The sequence below is a fragment of the Sorex araneus genome, chromosome 6 (assembly GCF_027595985.1).
Source record: "Sorex araneus isolate mSorAra2 chromosome 6, mSorAra2.pri, whole genome shotgun sequence".
Taxonomy (NCBI): domain Eukaryota; kingdom Metazoa; phylum Chordata; class Mammalia; order Eulipotyphla; family Soricidae; genus Sorex; species Sorex araneus.
In genome coordinates, this window is record NC_073307.1 from 39,898,074 (window position 1) to 39,923,005 (window position 24,932).

General features: G+C 44.0%; 1 protein-coding gene across 1 annotated transcript in view; it reads right to left on the reverse strand.

Annotated features, from left to right (window-relative positions):
- FAM170A (family with sequence similarity 170 member A) overlaps positions 1 to 19,742 on the reverse strand; it is a 53,600-nt gene extending 33,858 nt beyond the window's left edge. The window contains exon 1 of the transcript XR_008630780.1: positions 19,203 to 19,742. The gene's annotated coding sequence lies outside the window, so the exon portion shown is untranslated. The remainder of the gene's footprint in view (positions 1 to 19,202) is intronic.
- Positions 19,743 to 24,932: the final 5,190 nt, after the last annotated feature.

Here is a 24,932-nt window from a genome sequence, read left to right on the forward strand (position 1 = left end):
CTACTGATTATCTTTCAGTGACCTTTTCCCCTGGCGCAGCTATTCAAGGAGGCTGGTTTAGGAGGTCAAACTCTGATCTTTCCCCTGAACCCACACAAGAGGACTGAGAATTAACTCCATAAAAAGGCAATGACACAGAGAAGCCCAGCCACCTGCCTTGGGAGAGCTTGAAGGACAGAGAGTGAGACTGACAATAACAGGAGATCAAATTTCCTGTAAAGAGGACAGAGGTGGCTGCTCCTTCCTCATACAGGTAATTTCTCTCTGCCTTTATTCCCTTGTGCTCCTCACCTTCCCTTTTCCCTGCTGGATGCAGATAATTAACAAGTGCTCCTAGCGGGAGGACCTGGTAATCATTCCTGTAATATCTTTGCAGTCCTCTGTATTAATAAGAATCTGGGGTTTTCTAAGCCAGTTCAACATCTGAGCCCAAGAACAGAAGACTTACTTACACTTACTGTCATAGTCGATGGCCTTTCCATCATTAAATGTGTTTTCTTTGATCTTGTGCTGCTATTTAAATAGTCCAATTCCACAGAAAACTGCCCCCTTGGAGAAAGGCCTGTGATTTCCCACATGAAGGGCAAAGGAACACTCCAAAGCACTTGCGCCCAAAGAGAGCCAAGTCTTAGCATGCCACAGAATGGAAAACAGGGCCAGATGTCCCCTTTAACAGGACAGATCCTCCAGACCCAAGGAGCTCCCAGTGAAGGGAAAGATGGCACCAAAAAGCCCCTTAGCACTAGTTACAGTATTGGAGAAGAAATGAAAATGACGTCACTTCCGGGTGGAAGGAAGGAACCTGGGATGTCAGGCCCAGTGTTCCTATGCAAGCTCTACAATAGATATCCTCTGCTACTGGACCTGGCAGGGAGGCTCGAAGAGACAAATACAGTGCCTGATCGCATGTCAGACCTACCAAATAAGAGTATCTGAGGGCAAGAGCAAGGCACTGGGAAGTTGAAACATCTCAACTCTAAGGTAACAGGGAGGACAAGAAATTCTACACCCCAAAACCCCAACCTGCCCAAGCTGCCAGATTGGATGTACTCCCCACAACATCGAACTCTTTGGAAACCCACTTTTCCTGGAAACTCACTTCTCTGTTTCTCAGAGATGTTTCTCAGAGATGACTGTTCTCATCTCTAAGGGTCTCTTTGCACCAAGGTTCCGCCTGCCTTTCTGCAGCACCCACTATGTTGTCCTGGCTGTGTCCAGTGGACCATGGATGGCTACACAGACAGACACACTGAATTCAGGAGTAATGCACACCTAGACAACTGCTGTGAAAGCACAATTGAGAGGCTGAGGTGAAATCTAGGACCAAACTGAACAGAGTGAGCTCTAACGGTTAAGCCACATCCTCACTTTTCCCGGGGCCCAAGAAACAAGTGCTAAGAGGATGGGCTAGGACATTTGCTGCATCACACCTTCTGGCAACAGGTCAGGGATGGAGGACTGGTGGGCCGTGACCCAAGGGGAGGCATCATGGGACCTGGCTTTGCCCAGCTAGGTTCAGGGAGGCATGAGCTCCAGAAAAATGGTGCTCAGGGGGCCTGCCAGAAGTAACAAGTTAAGGTGGCCACCATTTGCAATACAGACACTGAGAGGCCAGCATGAGAGAGAAAGTAAGAAGGAAAGTGCCTGCCACAGAGGCAGGGAATGGGGGTAGGGGGTGGGTGGGAGGGATACTGGAACATTGGTGGGGGGAAAAGTAAACTGGTAGACGGATGAACATTGTATGACTGAAACCCAATCATGAAAGCTTTGTAACTGTATCTCATGGTGATTCAATAAAAAAAAAAAAATTTAAGTGACTATGGTTTCAGAGGAAAGCAGTAAAGCATGCACTCTGGGACAGGAATCTTACTTTCCAATAAAGAATTGCTAGGAAAAAAAACTGATGAAAAATAAAACAAAAGAGAGCAAAAAAGAAATGAGCATTTCAGGGCATTCCCCCATGCCAGGGTCTCAAGCCCAGAACTTCTGGGACTTCACGGGGAACTACAGGGAATATGTGTCCATAACATGAAAAGAGGAAACTTGGTCCTCAGCTTTGAAATTCCAGTAGGAACACATCAAATTCGATGGGAAAGAAATATCGAAATCAACTAAACTCAACAAACAAAAACAGTAACACAGAAGGCTCAATTAGCAACAAATAGCTTAGCAAATTCCTCGATAAGGACTTAACAACCCCTTAATCAAATATAACTATTCCCACATTTAAAAAATTGATTATTAATCCTTAATAATAACAATAGTTAACATTGACTTTAATATTGGAGCTTTATTTTCTAATCAATTTCAACTCTAGAACTGTATCAACAATTTTGGGTTTTGTCTATATTAAAATAGCACTGTAGTACTGTTGTCCCGTTGTTCATCCATTTGCTCAAGCGGGCACCAGTAACATCTCCATTGTGAGACTTGTTGTTACTGTTTTTGGCATATCGAATATGCCACGGGGAGCTTGCCAGATTCTGCCACGTGGGTGGGATACTCTCAGTAGCTTGCCGGGGTCTCTGAGAGGGATGGAGGAATCAAACCTGGTTCAGCCTCGTGCAAGGCAAATGCTCTACCCACTGTGCTATTGCTCCAGTCCCCTATGTTTAATAATTAATTAAAATAAAAAATAATGAATTCAATTTAACTATATTAAAATAAATTGAAAAAAATTTAAGAAAGAAATTAATTAAAAAAAAGCTAATAACAAATAAAAAATCCTAGAAGGGGTGGCAAGGGCATGAAGCTCTCAGAAGAGACAGCTTCCTCTTTTTTGCTAGCTTTGGCGAGATGTCTTCTGAGAAGATAAGGATAATTACACTCTTCATTTTTGGCACTGTTTATTGGTCCACAGTAACCCCTCTCTTTTTTAGCCAATTACATTTTTTTAACCTATATGTATGTCTTTAAATCCCTACAGTGTACCAGTACTTCTCCCCGCAGAAGCAACAGTATATATCCTATTTCCATTGGAAGATTCTGTAGGAGTTCAGGAAATTAGTTTCCTCTATTGTACCACTCCCCGCTAGAGGTTACATCATCCTCTTATTAATTTGAGAGTCATTCTTTCTGTTCTACCTATTAGTCCCTTGTTGGTATTAGCCACTGCAATTATAGTCAATTAACATTCAGCTCTCTATAGTAACATTGCCCAGATATAATCAAAACTAACTTTTTTCTTAGTGGATTTTACACTTAAAGTCTTAATAAATTCTTCCCCAACGTAAGGTCACAAAGAAATTCTCCTACATTTTTTTCTAGTAACTTTGTAGTTATAATTTTGAACTTCACCTTCATCTGGAATCCACCCCCATTTCTGATATTAGGACAAGATCAATCTTACGTTCCCCCATCTTGTTAGCCTCTTGGTTCTACTGCATTTACCTCCCAGTCCTTCCTCTCCCTTTCCTTACAAAATTGTAGTGCTGCCATTATTTTTAACATGAATTCTGCATCAGTATGAGTCTGTGGTTAGTCTCCCTATCCTGTTCTAGATCCACGGATCTATTTGTTGATCCTTGCATTAATGTTACAAAATTTTTCTCATTACTACAGTTTTGCAGTATGTCTTCCTATTTACCAGGGAATGTTAGCTTTTCACTCTTTTCCAAAATTGGCTTCCATGAAAAGTTCTGAGATCTAACATACAACTAAGTGCTTAGAGTTAGCAAAACTATAATGTACACAGAAGAATTTGCTAAGAGGTCAGATCTTTTGTTATTTAAAAGAGTGATTACTGAGTCTGGAGAGAGTGTGCAGGAAGCAAGGCCTTCATGTAGCCAAGCCCAGTTCCCTACCCGACGTTGCATATGGTCCCCTGAACCCTGTCAGGAATGATCCCTTAGCAGAGAGGCAAGAGTAAGCTCTGGCACTGCTGAGTGAGTCTCAAACCCAAACCCAATTTTTTAAATGAAAGATCATCAGAATTGGAAGACATTTTCCTGTATAAATGTCAGAATAATTGATATCAAATTCATCAAGAAAAATTCATCTAAGTGGTTTATTTTTTTAATTTGGATAGAGTTGAAATTAAATAATTTCTAAGTAATAACTCTCATCTTATATTTCTGAGGTCCCCACTGTGGCTTATGTGAGGCGGAGAGGGGAGAGACTGTCACTGTCTCCCGATCCGCCTCTGTCACCCTGGGACCCACTGGGAAGGCTAGGACTGATAAAGTCTGTGATGAGCCCCTGCAAAGCACAGGCCAGAGCCCCGCCAGCTCTACCAGGTGACCATTAAGCCACACCTGATATCCAGTAGGCTGGCACAATAGCTCAGTGGGTAGGGCATTTGCCTTGCATGCGGCCAACTCGGGCTCGATTCCTCTGTCCCTCTCGGAGAGCCCGGCAAGCTACCAACAGTATCCCACCCGCACGGCAGAGTCTGGCAAGCTCCCCATGGCATATTCCATATGCCAAAAACAGTAACAAGTCTCACAATGGAGACGTTACTGGTGCCTGCTCGAGCAAATCAATGAACAACGGAATGACTACAGTGCTACAGATGTCCACTTGGTCTTCTCAGCACAGGAGTTGATCCCTGACACCCAGTTTCTCCAGGAACCACAGATTCAGACTGGAGCGAGCAGTTGCTCTTTGACTAGAGGGGAGCCAGACCTAGGCCTTACCCAGGGCTTGGAGGTCTTTGTCCTATTTCACAAAAAGGAATTTCAGGAGCAGACAGCAGTGAAGTAAAAACATTTTATTTGGAGGGCAATGGAGGGAGAGCAAAGTGGGAGTAGCACATTCAAGAGAGTCTGCAGGCTTGAGAGAGCCCCAGTGCATGTCTCAAGAGGGATGCGGGTGACACACGTGCTCAGGCACCACATGTGCTCAGCAGCACAGGCATAAGCAGCACCTGTGCTCCGGCTGCATATGCACACACTTCCTCCGTTCAAGATGACTTGTATAGGGTTTTCCCAAGTTGCTCCATGTGGGGCATCTACCTAGGTAGGAGTCCAATGCTAGAGTCGTTGCCAAAGGGGTAGAGCTCGAAGTGGTTGATGGTCTTCTTCGAAATTCATTTCCTTGACATTTGTTCCTGCTGGAGCTTCTCTCAAAGGTGTGTGTGTGTTTGGGGGGGGGGGCGGGTAGAGGGGTCCAGCCTTCAAGCTTTATCAGTTCCTGTGTCTGCATTTTTGCAGCAGTGGTGCTATTGATGTTATAACTTTCCAGAAATTTAATTGCCATGGTGGGTCCTTCCCTATCTCCCTGCCTGCATCATATCCACCTCAGCTGAGACCTTTTCTCTAATGAGGGGATATATGCAGTCCTGTAGAACTGCATTCCCAGAAACAGTCTGTCGGTGCCATTCCTATGGTTGGATTAGTAGAGAAATTATACCCGCTTAACAGGTGCCTCCAATTAACATGAGATTGTCCCAACACAGTCAGATCCTGTGCTTCCCACCCAGGGGCCACATCTGGGTGCAAAAGAGCTCACCTGCTGCCATCAGGAAGGTCTCCGCTTCCTCTAAAGGTCATTTGCGTAGTTTCTCTGAATAGGGTAAGACCAGTAACTAGGTAACTATAATACAAATTTCATAATAAGTCATGGAAAAGAAATGCTTAATTGTGACAGGAGCTGAGAAACGCAGAGTTGCACAGTGCAAATACGTTCAGGGAAGTTGCGATATGGTGCCATCTGGTGGCACTTATTGTTCAGTACACATATAGACTAGAAGAAGTTGGTGCATGGGACATGAGCAAAACAGCCACGTCCCTACCACTGGTCCAGGAATATGCCAGAGCTGAAGATTTGGACAGCCGGGTCTCCAATTAATTTCCTTTGAGGTCTCTGCAAAGGTCACTTGCTGATGTATCTCACACAGCGACAAATAGCCTGCCCAGAAAAACCCTGAATCTAGCACCATTTGAGAACAGGAGCAGGATAAATCATCAATCCAAATACATCAAATTCACATTATTAGCAATGTTATAGCATGCCTTAGCAATATTTTCTTATAGAACTGCAATATTGTCTGTAATATATATTGTAGAAATACTATAATATCTTGTAGTAGTATTTTTTCTTTTTTTCATTGCTCATTTTTTTCTATTACTCTGAAAAATAATTATGTATTTGTTATCTCTTCTTCTCCAGAGAGACAGCTTTCTATTTTGTTGATCTTTATATTTTTACTGAACTATAAATTAGTTTTTCTGGGTTTGTAATCCATATTCCATTAAAGTCGACCTTTCATAGCATACAATTCAGTAATTTTTAGTATATTGACAGGATTGTGCAATTATTGCAATATTATCCCTGAACCTTTTCATTACCCTCCAAACAGTGCTCATATCCATGATTTATCCCTTTTCACCCCCTTCTTTCTCCCATTCTGTGAAATTACTGCTCTGCTTCTGTCTCTGTGCAGTTCCTACTTGGAATATAGTTCAAATCAATAGAACCACACACGTGGCCAGTTATGTCTAACTTCCTTCGCTTTCAAGATCCATCCCTGTGGTTATGTCTTTCAGTGATTCTTCCATGTAATAGTGCAAAACTATTCCACTGCATGGATATACTGTTTTGTTCTTTTATCATGACTTGATGGACAATTGAACTGTCTGCGCATTTAGGTTATTATAAAGAATGTTGCTGTAAACCTTAACATACAAGTGTGCTTGGGCATACGCTTTCCCTTCTTCTGAGAGTATACCTAGCAGTCCAGGGACTGGGTCATATGATGAATCTGTTGAACTTTTGGTGGAGCTGCCAAGGTTTTCCACAGTGCATGTACCATTCTACACTCCTATCAGCAAAATAAATGAGGGTTTCAACTTCTCCACATCCTAGTGAGTATGAAGAAGTAGCTCATTATGGTTTTAATTTGCATTTCCCTAATGACTAACGAGGCTCGGCATCTTTTCGTGTGCTCACTGGCATTTGTATGTCTTTTTGGGGGAAAAAAAATGTCTATTCACATTCTTTGCCCATTTATTTTGGTGTGTGGGGCGGGGGGCAGGGGGAAAGCGCATAGCCAGCAATGCTCATGGTTACTCCTGGCTCTAGGCTCAGGAGTCACTTGTGGAGGGCTCAGGAGACTATATGTGGGGTCAGGGATCGAACCCAGATCAGTTGCATGCCAGATAAATACCCTCCCTGCTGTACTATCACTCCGGCCCCTCTTTGTCTATTTTTTGAACTGTACTATTGTTGAGGCATAAGCCTCATTTGTATATTCTGAATCATGAACTTGTATCAGAGGATACATAAATATTGTCTTCCATCTTTTCAATTTTATTTCTGTCTTCTCCGGACATTTTAAGCAGTGCTCAGAGTCCCTGGAGTCCTTCCCAAAAACTCATGGCCAACTGTGAGGACCAGGATGTGGTGCTGCCCTGCAGTACCGGGGACCACCAAGGTCATCCCCATGTTTGAGAGCCTCCAGGTGGTACCTGAAGATGCTGACCCTACATGAAGATTGACCATGAGTGTCAATCACAGGCAAAGGAGGCTCCATCTGAATCTCTCTGGTCCATCTTCATACTTTCTTGATGGTGTCTTTTGTAGCAATTTTCTGTTTAACTTTGACTTAACTTTTCTTTTTTCCCTTTTTTATACTTTGCTTTGGGGTGGGGCAGGGGTGAGGTTACACATTCGTAAGTGTAAGGGCTTACCACTGACTTTGTGCTTAAGGATCACTCGTGACAGGGCTCTACGGACTGTATGTGGTGCAGAGGATCAAACCCAGGTCAGCCGCATGCAAAGCAAGTGCTGTGCCCACTATACTCTCTCCACAGCCTCTGCTTTTTATTTGGCAGCTTGGTTTGGAGATACTTGTTTTAAATTATTCCTAGAGTTTATTCTTTTAATGCTATAAAAATGGAATTGCTTTCAATTCAACTTTGTCTTTCTTTTTGCTACTATAGAGAAATATAATTGATTCTTGTTTACTAATCTTGCATCCACAACCTTGATAAGCAGTTTAACAGAGTCAATCAGTTTTTATGAGTTCTTTATAGTTGTCTACATACAAGATCAAGTCATCTGGAAACATAGTCTTACACTATTTTTTCCCAATACAGAATACTTCTTTTTCTTTTCTCGCACAAACCTTCCCTGAACAGTGTTGACTAGAAACACAGTGTTCCACCACAGTGTTGACTAGAAACACGAGAGCAAACATTCCGCCTTGTAAGAGCATTCAGGACTCCATTATTAAATAAGATGGTATGATGCCATTTTTCATAGGTGCCCTTTATTTTTTTTTCAAACTTAAAGGGGATTTATTTGTGATTTCCTATATATATTTAGCTTGTAAATACAAGACTGTAAATGTATTAAGAGACAATTTCTGTTAAAGTTTTCATTGTGTTTCACTTCAAGTACTGTACAAGTTAAAATCTGATAAAGGATTTACATTCGGTTATCTGAAAGTTCCCATCTCAGACTCGTGTTTAATGTGGTGGGTGACTCCATCATCTCCATAGACACCACCAGCAGGAAAGTCTCTCCTTTATGGCTTCTGGGACTCTCATTAGTTAGTGTGCATACAGTTTTCGTTTTCTATGTCATTGTCATTATCATTGCTATCTTCGTCACTTTCTAATCATAGGTGCCCTTTATTAAGGAATATTGGTAGGTGGAAATTTTGGGTCACACCTACTGTGTGACCACATGTTCTGGGACCACATGTTGTTGGAGATTAAACTAAACATGCTCCCACACACATGCAGAGCACATGCTCAGCCTAGCCCCAAGGAAGAGTACTGAATTTTGGTAAATGCTTTTTTTTTTTCCCCTCATTGGTCATGATTTTTGTCATTTCTATGATGTGTGGCACTGGTTGATTTTCACATATATAACCAACCTGTGAGATATCTCTTTGGATATTTATAGGGAGAAATAGCAATAAAGAGAAGGAATGAGGGAGGATCACGGAGCCTGAGAAGTCCACGATGTGCAGACAGTAGGAGGAAGCCAGCCTCTCTCTCTGAGGCTTCTTCCCAGTTCCCCAATTTCACTCTACAGGTGAGATGAAATGGAATTGACCAAAGAATTGACCAATGAGGGTTCTGTGGTTGCAGAGCTTCTTTCCTCGGCCTTCCCATCTCTGCTTTCCTAAAACTCACTGTGATTCCAGCCACACTGTTGAAATAATCAAAGTGTGGTAAAGAACTGTGTGCCCTGAAGTGTGGACAGACAAAAGCTGGAAAAGCTCCATGGAAGGTGAAGCTCAATTGGCATATGATTTGGTCAAATCTTCACATTTTCAGCCTCTGACATGGCCTGGATTTTCCAGCCCAAAGAACAGGGCCTCTTTTAAGGAATCTCCAATAAACTGTCTTTTTTTAGCCCATAATAGTAAGGATATGCTTGATCCCTGTGTACTTCATTCATAAAATGTAAACATTACCCTTGAAGTATTGTCTTGAGGGTTGTATGATATATTGTGGTGGGAAACTTGATGTACAGCTGAAATATGGGAGCCTCCTCCTTGTTTTAATGCTTTTTTTCCCCACCTCATGCTTTCCAATGTCTTAATCTCTCACATTCTCACTGCTTAAATATAATGAAAGTGTTCTTCCCATACCATAAATCATAAAGATTTCAGCTGCTAGGAGAAGAAATACCTTTGCCTTGTTTTCTGATTGCATTTCTGATTAGGGTTCTTTGCTTATCATTTATTTCCCATAGGTTTTGTTGGATGGACTTTACTCTAAAGTCTCATTTGTTCAAAAGACATTAACATAAGAGAATCCTCACCAGGGTTCCGAGGATAATATATTACTACATTTTCCCCTAGTTATCTAGCCACAGAAAGTGCATATTTTATTAAAAATATCCAATACAATTGTTTACAAAAATAATGGATGAAAATCGGTTTCACAACTTATTCGGAAAACCTGTAATAGGAAGAGAAAGTCATACAGTAAATATATGAAGAATTTAGAAATCTGCTTTTAGGCTATTTTGGATCATACATCTAGTCTCTAAAGAAAAAAAATACTGTCTTCACCATTTCAGGATAGTCTGATAGCAAGGGTATTCAGCTAAAAAGGATGCCATATAAGAGATGATTTATTTGCTCAGTATAATATCCTTAGAAATGAAGATAAAATTTTAGAAAATTAAGAACCCCTATCACAAAGGCAATATATCCCCAATATGGTATTTTGAATATTATGTGGGTTTCTCTTGTATGCATACAAAGATTCACTCTCATTTTCACATGCTTAGAGTTTAGCATGTGGAAAAAATATGTTTTTAATTTAGTTTCCTTTCTATCCTGGCATAACTTTGTAGCCAAAATGCTTATTCGTCCTTCATACAAATGTGGCTCATTCTTCCTCTTGTTATTCCTACTGTTATTTCTTTTCATTTGAGGAAAGGGAAATAACATACTTTTTCTGCTGTCTGCACAGTAGCCACTGAATAAATTCTGGAAACAACAATGAAGGAAAATATTTATGAAATTCTATATCCCAACTGAAATTCCTTCAGTCAATCCATCAACCTCCATGTGAAGAACGACTTTACATGGACAATGATTTGCAAGAGGGGCTTCACATTGAATCCTTACACCATTTGATTCTCATTAGGTCCCCCTTACGTCACTGATTTGAATCCAAATGACTGGAAATCCCATCATTCTTTCCTATACTGATGTTGCCTCTGAGCTAGTACACAATTTAAAGCATAATTTCTACAAAGGAAAATGACCTTTGCTGAAATTCAACAATCTCATGGCTATTATCAACCCATACTTAATTTTTATGTGCTTTCATTGGGATAAAATTTCATTTAATATTATCCAGTAAGTTCCCTTTTGGGCACAGTGATTTCTTTATAATGGCAACTTAATCACCAGTAGTCAGTCTTCGAGTTTCCCAGAACTTTCTGTTCTTTTTTTCAGTCCTTCTCTTCTTTTATGTTTAGGAGCACTTTATTCTGAAGAAGCAAGACTGTTCCCAGAGCTTGAGAAACATTAATGACGTCAAGTTTGTGGTCAATTTCAGCTTCCAAAAATTGCTGTTTTATTCACTCATTTACTCTCAAAGAGCTTATGAATCAAGCTCTATTCCATACTTCACTGACATTTCTGGGAACCTCTTATATTTGTTCCTACTGATGGGACCCACTGAAGGCAGAGACCAGTGATTCTCAGAACTAACCACGCATAAGAATCACCTGGAAACTTGTTGAAGACAGTTCTCCCATCGCTGGAGAGATGGTGCAGAAGGTAAGGCACTTGCCTTGCAGGTGGCTGATCCAGGTTGGAGCCCTGGCAACATATAGAGAACCCCACAAGGAGTAATCCCTGAGCTCTACTGGGGTGGCCCCCAAAATAACTGTATCACTGTATCACTGTCATCCCGTTGCTCATCGATTTGTTCGAGCGGGCACCAGTAACATCTCTGATTGAGAGACTTATTGTTACTGCTTTTGGCATATCCAATACGCACAGGTAGCTTGCCAGGCTCTGCCGCACGGGCTCGATACTCTCGGTAGCTTGCCGGGCTCTCCAAGAGGGACCAAAATAACAAACTTCAAAATTAGTCCTCCTGGTCGGATAGAAGGTAAGGCACTTGCTTTGCACGCAGGCAACTTTAATTAGCGTCCCGACATCACATATGGTGAACCCTAGTAGACCCTGAGCACCACTAGGTCTGGCCCAAAATCAAAAACTTAAATTTAAAATGTCCCCATTCATTCCTGATCCTGGTTTTAGAATCTGCATTTCTAACAACTACCTTGAGGATAATAACGCTGCTGGCTCAGCGACCATATCTGAAACCCTGCAGAAATCTGTGCACATTTTACCTCTGATATGTTCATTTTGTTTGGTAGTCACATCTGGGGGCGTTCAGAGGAGCATGTGGTACTGGGAATCAAACCTGGATTGCTTTCAAGCAAACCATGCGCTCTAGTGCATAAAGCTATCTCCCCAGCCCCCGTCTCCAACCTGGAATGAGACTTCAAAATCTATCGACCGCAAAAACTTAAAAGACTGGACCCGGGGGCAAAGGTGAGGGGCCGAAATGATGGGGGGAACAAACCAGTTAAATACTTCAAGATAAACTCTACTCTCAGGGACCTGGTTAGGTCTTGCAAACCTCACCTCAGCTGGCCCTCCTCATTCTGAGCCCTGCCCCCTTGTGTAGATTTTCATCTAGATGCCCTTTGGTTCAGTGTCATAGCATTGTTATATATTTTCTCACAATGTAACCCATTTTTCTGAAGACAGAGGAAAACTGTTCACCAAGTCCTAACACTTTTTCCACTTAAAATCCATTTTATCCCAAGAAATACAACACCTCAGATCCATGACATAGTTTATTTTGTATTAACTTGAGGGTGCTGCATAGACAGACACCTTTCACTGTTGCCAAATTTTTCAACTCCCCCACATCCAGGTATGCAAAACCATATGAGGTTTAAGAAGCTCAGTTCTAAAATACCATCCTTTGAAAAGTTCACTGTTCAGTCACAGTACGGTGAGTTCCTGTGCATTTAAAAACATCTCCAAACTCTCTGGTAAGGATAGAGCCAGCTATTAGTAGCTTCCATTATACTGAAAATACTTGTAAAAAAAATTTTGAGGCAAAAACATGTGGAGGATGAGCTAGCGACAGCGATGTTGAGTGTGGAAGGGGAAAAGAGGCCAGCAAGAGGGTATAAATCCCCGTATAAGTCAACTTTCCTTCCCAAGCCACTGACAAACACTGGGAATACAGCCTGTGCTCCGGCAGGAAAGAAGCGGGCCTGAGTTGCTGGGATTTGGTTCATGGCATGGACTGTGTGTGGGAAGGACCTCAGGACAATGGGACAATCCTAGGAGAGAGTTCAGGACAGTCCTCCATCATCTTCAATGAAAAGAAAAAAAGAAAAATGTAAGCTCTTTCTGATTGGTCTTTTCACCAACTCACACTTTTGACAATTGAAGCACTTCAGTGATCTGCAACAAAGAGTGAGGAGAAACCCCAAGTTAGGAACCGGGACATGCCTGTGTCCCAAAACAGCCAGTCAGGCACAGAGGAGGGAGAGGAGCATCCCTGACTGTTGGGGGTCACGGTGGGGCCCGACATGGACATCCCGCACCTAAGGGAGCAGAGAGGTTCCATCAGCCTTACCTGCAAGTGTGCGGTTTGAGCTCAGGCTTACATCTGTCTTTCCAGAAGCTCAGAGGCCTCTGTGCTACGCTGTTCCGAGGAAGGAAAACTTCATCCTGCAAAGCCATGACTCCAGCCCTTCGGGGCTGGGGGGCTTCTTCCCACCCAGGCTCACCTTGAGGTGCTGCTGTGGGCTTCCCTGCCCTGGGCCTGCGAGGCTGCAGAAATGAGGCTGCATCACCCAGACAAGACTGAGTTAGGAGGTGCCTCCTCTCCGGCAGGCATCCCCCTATCCCACCCCACCCCCACCCACACTTCACACTTCCAGGTGGACACAAACTCAGGGGGAGCGAATCCCAACAAGCCTCTCCAGCAGAGAATCACCAATTATAGAGGGGCCCCGCCTCTAATGCAACCAGAACTGGAAACCAGTTTCCATCGGAGGCCACAGTAAGACTTTTCACCTGGACCCCACTGTCCAGGAGGTTGGGCTGGTGAAAGAGGAAGTAAATCCAAAGCACCGTTGTCCATAGCTCTGGACAGAGCAGATTCCTGAGAATAGGGGCGGGGGGAGGGAGAGAGCAATGCCTGGGGGCCACAGTGGAGCCATGCTGGAGTGACTAAAAGGCAATGGCTTTGCACGATAGCATATATCAGGTAGGAGTTGCCAACACTGCATACAAAGCTGTTCAAATGTGCATATAGGTGGCAAGCGGAATGATCAGCTCTCGGCAACGCTGTGTGATTCAGAGGACATTCCGAGAACACAGGCCATACTCTGACAGAACCAGAACCCCACTTGTACCCTTAATACTATTCCCCGACACCATCTTATGGTCCAGGTCCAATCCTGGGTCAAAGAGGACTCGTTCCCTGTAGGGTCAAGAGGAAAAGTGACTTTTTAAAAATTATATTAAGTTAGGGCCAGAGAGATAATACAGCAGGTTGGGCAGTGCCTTTTGTGCAACCAACCCAGGTTCGATCCCCGGCTTCCCATATGGTCCCCTGAGCACCACCAGGAGCCAGGAGTAATTCCTGATTGCAGAGCCAGGAGTAACCCTTGTGCATTGCCGGGTGTGACCCAAAAGGCCAAAAAAATAAAATAAAATTATAGTGGGCTGGAGCAATAGCACAGCGGTAGGGCATTCGCCTTTCACACAACCGACCCATGTTCGATTCCTCCACCCCTCTCGGAGAGCCTGGCAAGCTACCGAGAGTATTGCGCCTGCATGGCAGAGCCTGATAAGCTATCCGTGGCATATTGGGTGTGCCAAAAACAGTAACAAATAAGTCTCACAATCGAGAGATGTTACTGGTGCCCGCTCGAACAAATTGATGAGCAACGGGATGACAGTGACAGTGAAAATTATAGTAAGTATATAGCAATGAACTGTACATATTATACAGTAATATAGCATATAACAAGATACTAAACAACTATTAAAGAGAAACTATCACTTTAGTCTTATTAAAATAGTACTATTGGGTCAGAGAGCTGGTACAAGTGTTAATGTGTTTGCCTTGCATGCAACTGACTGATTCGGTCCCTAGCACCTCATATGGTCTCCTGGAGCATGCCAGGAGGGATCTCTGAGCACTGACAGTGGTACCCCCCAACCCCCCAAAAATCACTGTTTTAATATTTTAATAAAAATATTCATTAGAAGTTTATTCAGCAGCTTGATGTTTATCTCCAAGGACCAGATACCTTAACAATTATGTATGCCATTAAATATGTAATTTACTACAGCTGGAATTAAATAAAACGTGTAGGAGTTGTACAGGAACCTGCTTGCAACTTTAAACGAAAATTGTTTGCTTCTAAAGAAATTGAATTGACCTAGATAATCTGTGTTCAGGCCCAGGGAAATGTAGTTGATATCGAGTCAAAAGAATTTTGGCCTTCATCAAACTCCTGACAACTTCCGCTCATTACCTTTGCAATAATATATTATGCTCTTAGCGAGGTGAGAAAAACGCTGATGTGAAACTTCAGCACAATTACGGACAATGCAATTGGCTTGAGGAGTTGCTCTTCTCATATAAAAACCTTAGAACTTGAAGGAACCATCGTGCCCTGTGCAGATGCTTAATAACACTCCCCCTCCCCCTCCCCCTCTCCTCTCCCACCTCCCCCTCCTCTCCCCAGCCCACCTCCATTTGCAGGTGAGGGTTCAGAAAGAAAACAAGAAGTAAATTACTCATTGTGACTCCCTTTATCTCTAGGAAAACGGGATTATATCAGAAGGCTTTCTGCAATGTTATTTTTAAAAGCACAGCTGCTTTTTATGTTTAGAAACGAAAACGAGAGGGCTTGTCTCAAAAGAGACTGGATCATACAGAAGGGGGAAGGGGGTGGCTGGGTGTGGGGGTGGAGGAGCATCTCGGTGCACCTGACTGACCTTTTGTTCTGGCATCTGGTGTTTGCCGTGAGGGTAGCCCCAGATTGCTGTTCTTGCCTGCCTCCAGCCACATGGCAAGGAGTCTACTGGCCACATGGACCCCAAACTGCCCAACTGATGAACCAGGTGAAGAGCCCTTCTGAGAAAACTAACATCTGAAATACTGAGCCCAACTTTTTTTCGAGTGACACCTGGCAATGCTCAGGGGTTACTCCTGGCTCTGCACTCAGGAATCACTCCTGGCGGTGCTCAGGGGACCATATGGGATGCTGGGAATCGAACCCAGGTCAGCTGTGTGCAAGGCAAACACTCTACCCACTGTGCTATCGCTCCAGCCCCATGAGCCCAACTTTTTTTTTAATTTATTCTTTTATTGAATCACCATGTGGAAAGTTACAAAGCTTTCAGGTTTAAGTCTCAGTTATACAATGCTCAAACACCCATCCCTTCACCAGTGCACATATTTCACCACCAAGAGCCCAACTTTTTAATGAGGTTGTAAGTATGAGTAGTCAGTGTACGTTCCCAGGAGCACTGTCCTTCGGCAATACGAAATGAAGGAGGGAAAGAGAAAAGGAGGGAAGGTGTGAAAGAAGGGGAAAAAGGAAAGGAAAGAGAAAATGAGGAAAGTTAAGAGAAGCTTCCTAGTGGGTGGTGCTTCAAAATGGACTCCGAGAGGCCAGGGAGCTTGTGAAGACTCCCTGGGACATAACTAGGACCTGGGCCACCGTGCATGTGCCCAACCTTGGTTCAATCCCAAGCACCTCGTGTCTCCCCCTCAGCATCTTCAGATGTAGCCCAGAGCCCCCAAGCACTTCCAGGATGGCCCAGGAGACTCTGGTCACGCAGAGTCCGGCAGCCCCACGGTCTCAGCCTCACACTGACCTGTCAGCCTGCAAGGTGTAGCACTGTCCAGGGTGTCCCCTGGCTCCCCTGAGCACTGCTTGGCAGACCTAAAAGATGGGGCTGGAGTCACTTGCCTTGCATGGATTCTAGTTCCATCCCTGGCACTGGAGATCCTCCCCTGAGCCCCGCTGGGGGTGATACTGAGCACAGAGCCATGACTAAGTCCTGAGCACCCCCAGGAAAGGCACAAAACAAAAGCCAAAAAAACACTGGACTCGGAAAACAAAACCTGGGTGAGCTTGTTAAAGAAACTCTGACAACACAGGTCTCCCAAATCATGGCAGCTATAAAGGGAATATAATTGTGCTTAACAGAAGCCACCTGCATTCTGAAGTTGCCCTAAATTTAAAGCTTCTGGGAGACTTAATTAAATTTAATTAAAACCAGAGCTGCTAAACAGAGATACACTCCCCAATTCCTGAAGAAATTAAGCAGCAATCAGAAGGATTGCCTACCCATGGGTCTCCAGTGCCTGACACCCGAAGTCTAGAAATGAGGCAACACTCGCTTCTCTTTTTCCCTTAGCCAATCACTTTGTCAAACTACCCACCTAAGAGACAAAGGGGAAGAGAAAAAGGAACAGCTTAGCCTCTCTAGCTTCCCATCCCTAGTGTCCTCAACTTCCAGCCCGCACTGGCATTTCTTCTTATTTGAAAAGATTCCAGAGGCATCTGTCCCTGTAGTGATGTGCCCAGTTCAATCTGATCAGGAGGAATATCGGTAAATCATGACACCACAAAGTATGGCTCATTCTACCTGCTTCATGAGCAGAGAGGAGAAGGCAGATGGGATAGAGAAGGCACCACTAAGAAAAAGATGGCTGGAGGAATCAGTCGGGATGGGAGATGTGTGCCGAAAGTAGATAATGGACCAAACATGATGACCTCTCAGTGTCTGTGCTGCAAGTCATAATGACCCAAAAGGAGAGAGAGAGTATGGGGAATACTGTCTGCCATGGAGGCAGGGGGAGGGTGGGGAAGGGGGTGTATACTGGGGATATTGGTGGTGGGGAATGTGCACTGGTGGAAAGATGGGTGTTTGATCATTGTGTGATTCTAACCCAAATATGAAAGCTTGTAACTATCGCACAGTGATTCAATAAAATAAAAAAAAAAAGTATGGCTCATTCTGTTCCCAAAGGAGCCTTCTTTACCTATCCTAGTCAGAAGCAGGTATGGGATGAGGGGTTAAAGAGGTGGCCTCAGCCACAGGCCACGGTAGAAAGTCAGTGACAGCGAACAGGCCATGAGGATTCTCAGGCCCAGTTTGGGGACAGGGAGAAGTGCCTGATCTATTTTCACAGAGTGGAGCCAGGACAGACTCTCCTGTGTTCAGGACCCACCCAGAGCCTGTCCCAGCATAGATGACAGGATTCTAACCCTGAGCTCTCCTTCGGTAACCTGGAGTGGGGTGCCCAACATTGCCTCTAACAAATGCCCAGGAAACGCTGATTCTGCTTGCCTAAAGACCACCTGGGGTCTGCCTCTTGTCCCAAACACCATCTCAGAGCATTAGAAGATGGTGCCAAGGTTTCGAGAATGATGGGGTGTTAGGAGAATCCAACCCAAAAAGCTGACGACGGGGTGGAGAACCCTAAAGCAGTGAGGGTGGGGTGGGGAGGAAGGGGGCAGGAAGTGGTGGGACCCAGAAATCAGCCTGCCCAGGGAAAGCCCTCAGTGTCAGAGGAGAAGACAAGCCCCACCATGGAGAGGAGAAGAGTGGCATGTGGGCACCTTCCACCAAAAACCACCTGCTAGAATCAGGTCAGGAACAGGAGCCTAAGGGCCGGAGAGATCACACAACCGGTAGAGCACTTGCCTTGCACATGGCCAACCTGATTCTATTGTTAGCATCCCATATGTTCCCCTGAGCACCACCAGGAGTAAGTTCTGAGTCCAGAGCCAGGGGTAAGGCCTGAGCATCACTGAGTGTGGCCCCAAAACAAACAAACACAAAGGAACCTGGAGCTCAAGACGATGAAGACTCAGTGGTAGAAGGTTCTGGAAACTAAGGGAAGGATCAGGCCAGAGAAGTGCTTCAGGCCTAGGTGCTTGAAAGTGGCCCCTACCTTCTAGGTAGATGGGCATAGGCTCCCTCTCTAGGCACTGGGTCTCTATGAGAATCCCCCCTCGGACCCTATCTCACACACACACACACACACACACACACACACACACGCCCACAAGGAATCTAGGTCTTGACAATTCCCATACAACTAAACAAAGAATCCCAGACTGCACACTTGCCCACAGGGGGCCACAATCTATACCAGTTTAATGAGTCTTAAAGCAAAGAACTATAAGGCACTATTGTAAAAACACTTTCAGATTCATTGTCACTTAGCCCTTAAAATAGCCCACATGACCCACCAAAAGAAGAGTCAAGAGGGGAAACAGGATTCTCAGGATCATGTGAGGCCCCCCATCCCTTCACTGTGTAAAAATGACCTTTCCTGGCCCCAGTACAACACCCTGACCCCTTTTTTTGTCTTTCAAAAAAGGTAACTAGTGTGACAGGAGAAATCTGGTCTCCCTTGCTTCATTAAGCAAAAACCCGGACCAGCAGATCTCACCAGAAAATAGTTCATCGCTGTTCTTTGCTCTAACATGGTCCCTCCCTTCCCCAGATGGACTGAGGCGGCTGATTTCCAGTGAACTTCATTTCTCTCTCATTCACTCCTTAAATACACACTCAGCATACCTTACCTTTTGATGGAATATTGACATGTAAAAAGGTATCTGTGGACACCCTTATTCCAAAGTGCCATGCTAACCTTGTGTCCTCACTGCATCACTGAAGATAAAGGACAATGGTTTTTTTTCAGACTCACCAGTTAATTCCTGAAAGGCTGCAGTAAGAAATGAGGCACTTCTCAGCAGAATCTGTAGATTTGTAATTGCAGGACTAGAATAACCCTAGTTCTTCATAGTCCACAGGGTCTTCTCTGCTTCCCAGTACTCTCTTTACTGCGTGGACTTATTTGTCTTTATTCTTTGAGGTGCTTCTTCTCCTTTTTTTCTATTTCTCATTCTGCAAACTGTAAAAGTCCCTGAAGTGTCTGCTCTGCCACGTATATTATAAAACCTTTCAAATTCTTAATAAAACCATTTAAATATGCTTGTCGAACCCCAGAAAATGTAGATAGTCATATTGTGACAAAAGACCCACTCAGCCAGTGTACCCCACTGCTATCAGGGCTTGGATTGGACTCCTGGCTTATTACATTCTAATCTTTTTAAAAACAAATTTCCTGTTTGAAAACAAGTGAGAAAAACTCACATAGCTCAGAAGCATAAGATAAAACCATGTATGCAGAGCGCCAGCCCTATGGATTAGTCCTGAGCAGATGAAGCACAAAGATGGCCTAACTCCAAATTCCAAACCTGCCACTTGACAGTGTGATCTTGAGTCAGTCCTGTAACCTTCCAAGCTTGCATCCTCACCTTTCCACAAGATCTAGTGACATCACCTCCATCACTGCTTATGGAGGGACTGAACAGGGGTGCTCCTGGTAGGCTCCCTTGGCACGGGATGCTGGTCAGTGGTGGACGCAGACAGTAGCTCCGTTTCGGGCATCCTCTGCCCGAGCAACCTCCAACGTCTTCCTTCATTTCTCCCTACCTTGCCATTTTACTTTGTGCAAAAGGGAAAATATTGGTGAGCAGCCACCTTCCTCTTCAGGAGATAAATGTTTGTTCGGGTAGCCGTATAGGAACACTGCACGGGTCTGGTTGAGAAGCTGAGCTCCACTGTTCTGTGTCATAAAATAAAAAAGGAGGCATTTGGAGGTTCTAGAGAGGGCCGCTGAGGGGGGCAGAGGTGAGAGGATCCAGGCTGTTCCCCACTATTCAGTGGTAGGAGTGACCAAGCAGATTTCACAAGGCCAGGCCAGGAAAAGCTTGAAGCAAGCCGTCCAGGTTAATCCTTCCATTAAGAAATGGTCTGAGGCCATTGCACATGGTTGACCCGAGTTCCATGCCTTGCACTCCATATGGTCCCCTGAGCACCACAGGGATAATTTGCATTAACCACACAGAGCCAGGAGTAAACCCTGAGCATTGCAGGGTGTGACCCCCAAACGAAACAAACAAAATGGTCTGAGGCAGTCTTTCTCCAGGTGGGTGTTACTGCTCCTCGATTCACTGAGATGCCTGGGTGAGCTGGGTGGGAAGGTAGGGGAGAGAGGCTGCCATTGGGGACACCGTGTTTGTTCATGGAGAGAAGACAGGTAGGTTTGTGTGGGAGAGCAGGACAGAAGAATTTTTCTTCTGAAGGGGGGGAGGTGAAGTAAAGATGGGAACCTCTGATCTGATACACATAACTGCATTGAGGGTGTATGGTTGGGGACGATTATTCCTGAAAACAAATGCTGTGCCAGTTCAGGTTGAATACAATGACAAAAGAAGGTAGCAAAAAGAAGGTGAGATGAGAAACTGCTGATTCAATTGACTAGAAAAAAAAAAAACATTAACATCGCCCCCTCCCCACTATCCCCCCTCCTCACCACCTCCAAGGATATTTGGCATGTAGGGAGGCTCCACTGGGGAAAATCTGGCCTGTTGTAGGCACGCTGGGGTTTTTCAATGAAAGTCATTGGGGACTCGGGGCTCTGCCCCTGTCAGTCCTTCCAAGGCTGCTGTCATTTTCATTAAGATCGATTTCTTCCTTTTCATCATCAGCTTTTCATCAGACATCAGCAGAGAGTAAAAGTCTTGGTAAAGTGAGACATTTGATTCCCAGGCGAGGTTGGAAGTTCAATGCTCACAGACCCCTAACATCTGTGAACTAGAAACACTCTTGGTAATGACCCAGTGCAAACTCTTGCCAGCCCTGAAAATGATTTGCCGGGTTCTCATGGCAGCAGAAAACGGACCTGACTTATTCAGGAAAATGACAACCAGCCTCCTCCTCATCGCCCAGCTGGCCGCTTACAGGCAGAAAAATAGCAGTAAAAAATAATAATGCCCAAGTATATAAGGTCATTCATCATCTGAGGGAGCTATTACTAGTTGCCTGCCTGTATATGCTCCTGAGTTGAGACATTAATCCATGTCAGCAATGGATAATCTCTTTATCTCAACTATACCAGCCAACTGTCAGTATGTTATTCTATCAGATAACTTTCCAGTAATAAATCAGTGCTGTCTTAAGAACAAAACACTGAGATGAAGCTCAGTCTTTGACAAGGAAGCAAAATCAAACATGAAAGTAGTCCATTCAATTAACAGAACTTTTCTAGTTTTTCTTTTCTCTTCAGTGTCTTTAAAGGAAGCAATTAAGAAAATGGAGTGCTCTCACAAATGAATTTCAGAACCCAGAGCTCGAGGCAGAGATGTTTCCAGACCTCGAGCTGGGCTGATTTCTCTGGGGCGCCTCAGACGGGAGCAGGCACCCTCTCTCCTCCTGTCCCAAAGGACCCCCAGCAGCTGATAACCCCCAGAAACCAATGGCCACCACCCTCATGGCCAATCTTTACAGGCTTATCCTGGGCTCCCCACCCAAGGAATAAATCCGCTAAAAAACCCAAGTATGCGGGACCAGTGACTGAAAATGCCAGGCCTCAAGGGCTCAGGCCGCTCTCCACAGGCTCAGAGAAACCTGACCCATGAGTGAATCTGCCGTATAATCATCCTAAATTTTAGAAGCTCTGGAGCACAACCTCTCATACTCTACACCACTGATGTACCAGTAGCGTAGTACACAATATTTGATAGGGGTAATCTCTTATACAAGGGCTTAATGGCCCCAGGATGAAATACAACATTGTTCACACACTTTTCTCAAAGGAAACTTTATTGGACCATCTTTAGTGGCTTATTCATAACAAACAATGCAAAATTAATTGTTTTGGTTCTGCTTTGGGGGGCACGGTTTGAGCATGAGTGGTGGGAAAATTCAAAATAATGGTGGTGGGAAAATGCAATGGTGGTGAGATTGGTGTTTGAAAATTAAATGTAATGAATTACTGTGAAGTTTATAAAAATAAAATACATTTTTTAAAACAAGAAAATGGACTGTTTTTATCAAAGAATCTAAATACTTATGGTAATCTAATTATTGAATAAGTGATTAAATTCTCACTGATTTTACGAAATAAAAACACAAGAAACACATTTTTATTAACTTGCTTGGAGAGTTGAAACCTCTGCTATTTTCTCAGTGGCAAAATGATAAAGTTATAATTCTCTAACAATTCAGTATGTTGGTGAAAAATGAAATAATTTCACTATGAGATATACAAAAATGATAAATATGAGCTAGTGTATGGTATAGAAATTGTAGGTAAGAAAAAACATCTTAGATTTGTATAAATTATTCTTTTGCAGTAGTTGTAAGCTTAATTAGATTCAAGAGTAAATTCAACTTAACTAGTACAAGATTTTATCAGGAAAAAAAATAAAAGGATATTGGTTGGGAAGTGAGAGGCACTCCAGGAAAGACGAGTAGCAGAGATATTATCAAAAAGCACTTTGGAAATAGAACTTTATTACAAAAAGAAAGGCGCTCTAAGTATTTAAGCCAGGAGTACATTTTCAAGTCTGCAAAATGAGCAGAAATAGGGGGGTGGGAGGTAAAATTTGTCAGAGATGAAGAGAGTCCAAGGATTTAAATCATACCCAGATTCCTCCTACTTCACATTTTGAAAAGTTTCTATAACTCTCAAGTTAAAAAGTAAAAGTATTGCTGACTCCATAGAAGCTGCTCTCTTTGGAGCCCCATTTGCCTTAATTAAAGCAAATCATACTGTCGTTCTGAGCCTAGACAGAGCTTCATGCTTAGAGGTTCTTCTCGGAAATGTGCTTCGGTGAAAGCCCGCCTCAGAGCTGAGGACCCCGTTTCTCAGTCTGACTCTGAGGCTATTCGCCCAGCAGACAGCTCACTCACTTCCCAGAATTTCAGTCATCTGCCGAGAGTCTTTTTGTTGTTGTTTTGTCAGTGTTAAAGAATAGAAACTGATGGTGTGCATGTGGTAAAAAGCATATTCCTTGTAACAAGTCACAGGGAAATGTTTACACTTGAAAATGCTACTTAAATTAAATCTAAAAAAAAAAAAAAAAGCACTGAACATCTGCTGAAGAATGATCTAAGTAAGAATACTTCCTAAGAAGTAACAGTAGGGGCTAGAGTGACCCAAAGCGCTGGTGCGCCCCCTTTGCATCTTGGCACCCAGGGATTTGAGCCTCAGAACTACATAGTCCCTGAGCACCAGAAGCAACTCCCAGCACCAAGCACCACTGGGAGTAGCCTCAAAGCAAAACAAAGAAGTAACAAAATATTGGATACAGGGGGCTGGAGCAATAGTATAGCAGGTAGGCGCTTGCCTTGGACACAGCTGACCAGGGTTCAGGTCAGGCATCCCGTCTGGTCCCCTGAGCCCTGCCAGGAGTGACCCCGGAGTGCAGAGCCAGGAGCAAGTCCTGCACACAGCCAAGTGTGGCCTAAAACATAATTTAAAAACTTTTTTTTTTGAAAAGGGAAAAAAAAAACTGGATTCACTCATTTGATGTACTCAGTCACTTAAAGCTGGTCTTCCTTCCTTACATCAAATGTCCTGGATACAAAGAAATTCATTGGTCTTGAAAGTTATTACTTGATAATATGTAGCCACCCCCCCACACACACAAACACACATTTCTGTAGTAACTTCCATAATAAACCAAATGGTAAAGAAAAAGTGTTAACAGTTCATTCCAGTGTGTCAAAATTCACCTCCACAGACCAGTAACATGGAGTATTTTTCAGTCCGACAGAGGAGAAAACAGTGAGGCCTGTTTTCATTGAGGACACGGACAGGGAGGTCATCGCTAATCTCCCAACGTGAAATCTAGGGTGACAGATTTCACAGGTCGGGGGTCCTCCCCAGAGACATGGGGCGAAGGCAGTGAGAGGCTCACTAAACTGAGTCTAGGCTGCCACTGGGCCCCAAGTCCAGCTGAGGAGGCAATCTTATGAACACAGCATCAGCCGCACCCGCCAGCCCGCTCTCTGAGCTGCCCCTCTGAATGCTGGGCATCTGTTTGTTCCTCCTCCTGGTCTCCGAGCCTGTCCCATTCACACCCCAAAGCCGCCTCCTTTGAAACCAAGATCTAAATCTCACTGGCACCATGGCTTTGGTTCTTACTCCATGACGCACAGTTACGCTGGGGACTGACCCCCAGTGGCACTGCTCACTTGTGCATGGTTGTCCCTTTCCAACAGACAGACACCTGCTCTCCTTACCTCACCTTCCCCCGTGTAAGGCCAGCCTTGAGGAAGCTGGGGCACTAGGGGCAGTCCTAAAGCTGCCTTTTTCCCTTAAGCCCCATCATTTCACACCTACATTTCCATAGGTTTTTGTTCTTGGTGAGATTTTTTTGGGTGCCAGGATTTGAACCCAGGGCCTCACACACAAAAGACATGCAGCTCTACAGATAAGCCATTTTAAGATTTAATCTAAGGAAACAATTTTGAAGAAGTGAGCTTTATGGAGTGTTCAGGGATGTTGATGGCCATGACAGGGAAGACCAGGCTGGTACTTGCATTGCTGATTTGGAAACCAGCGTGAACGGTGGTCCCACTC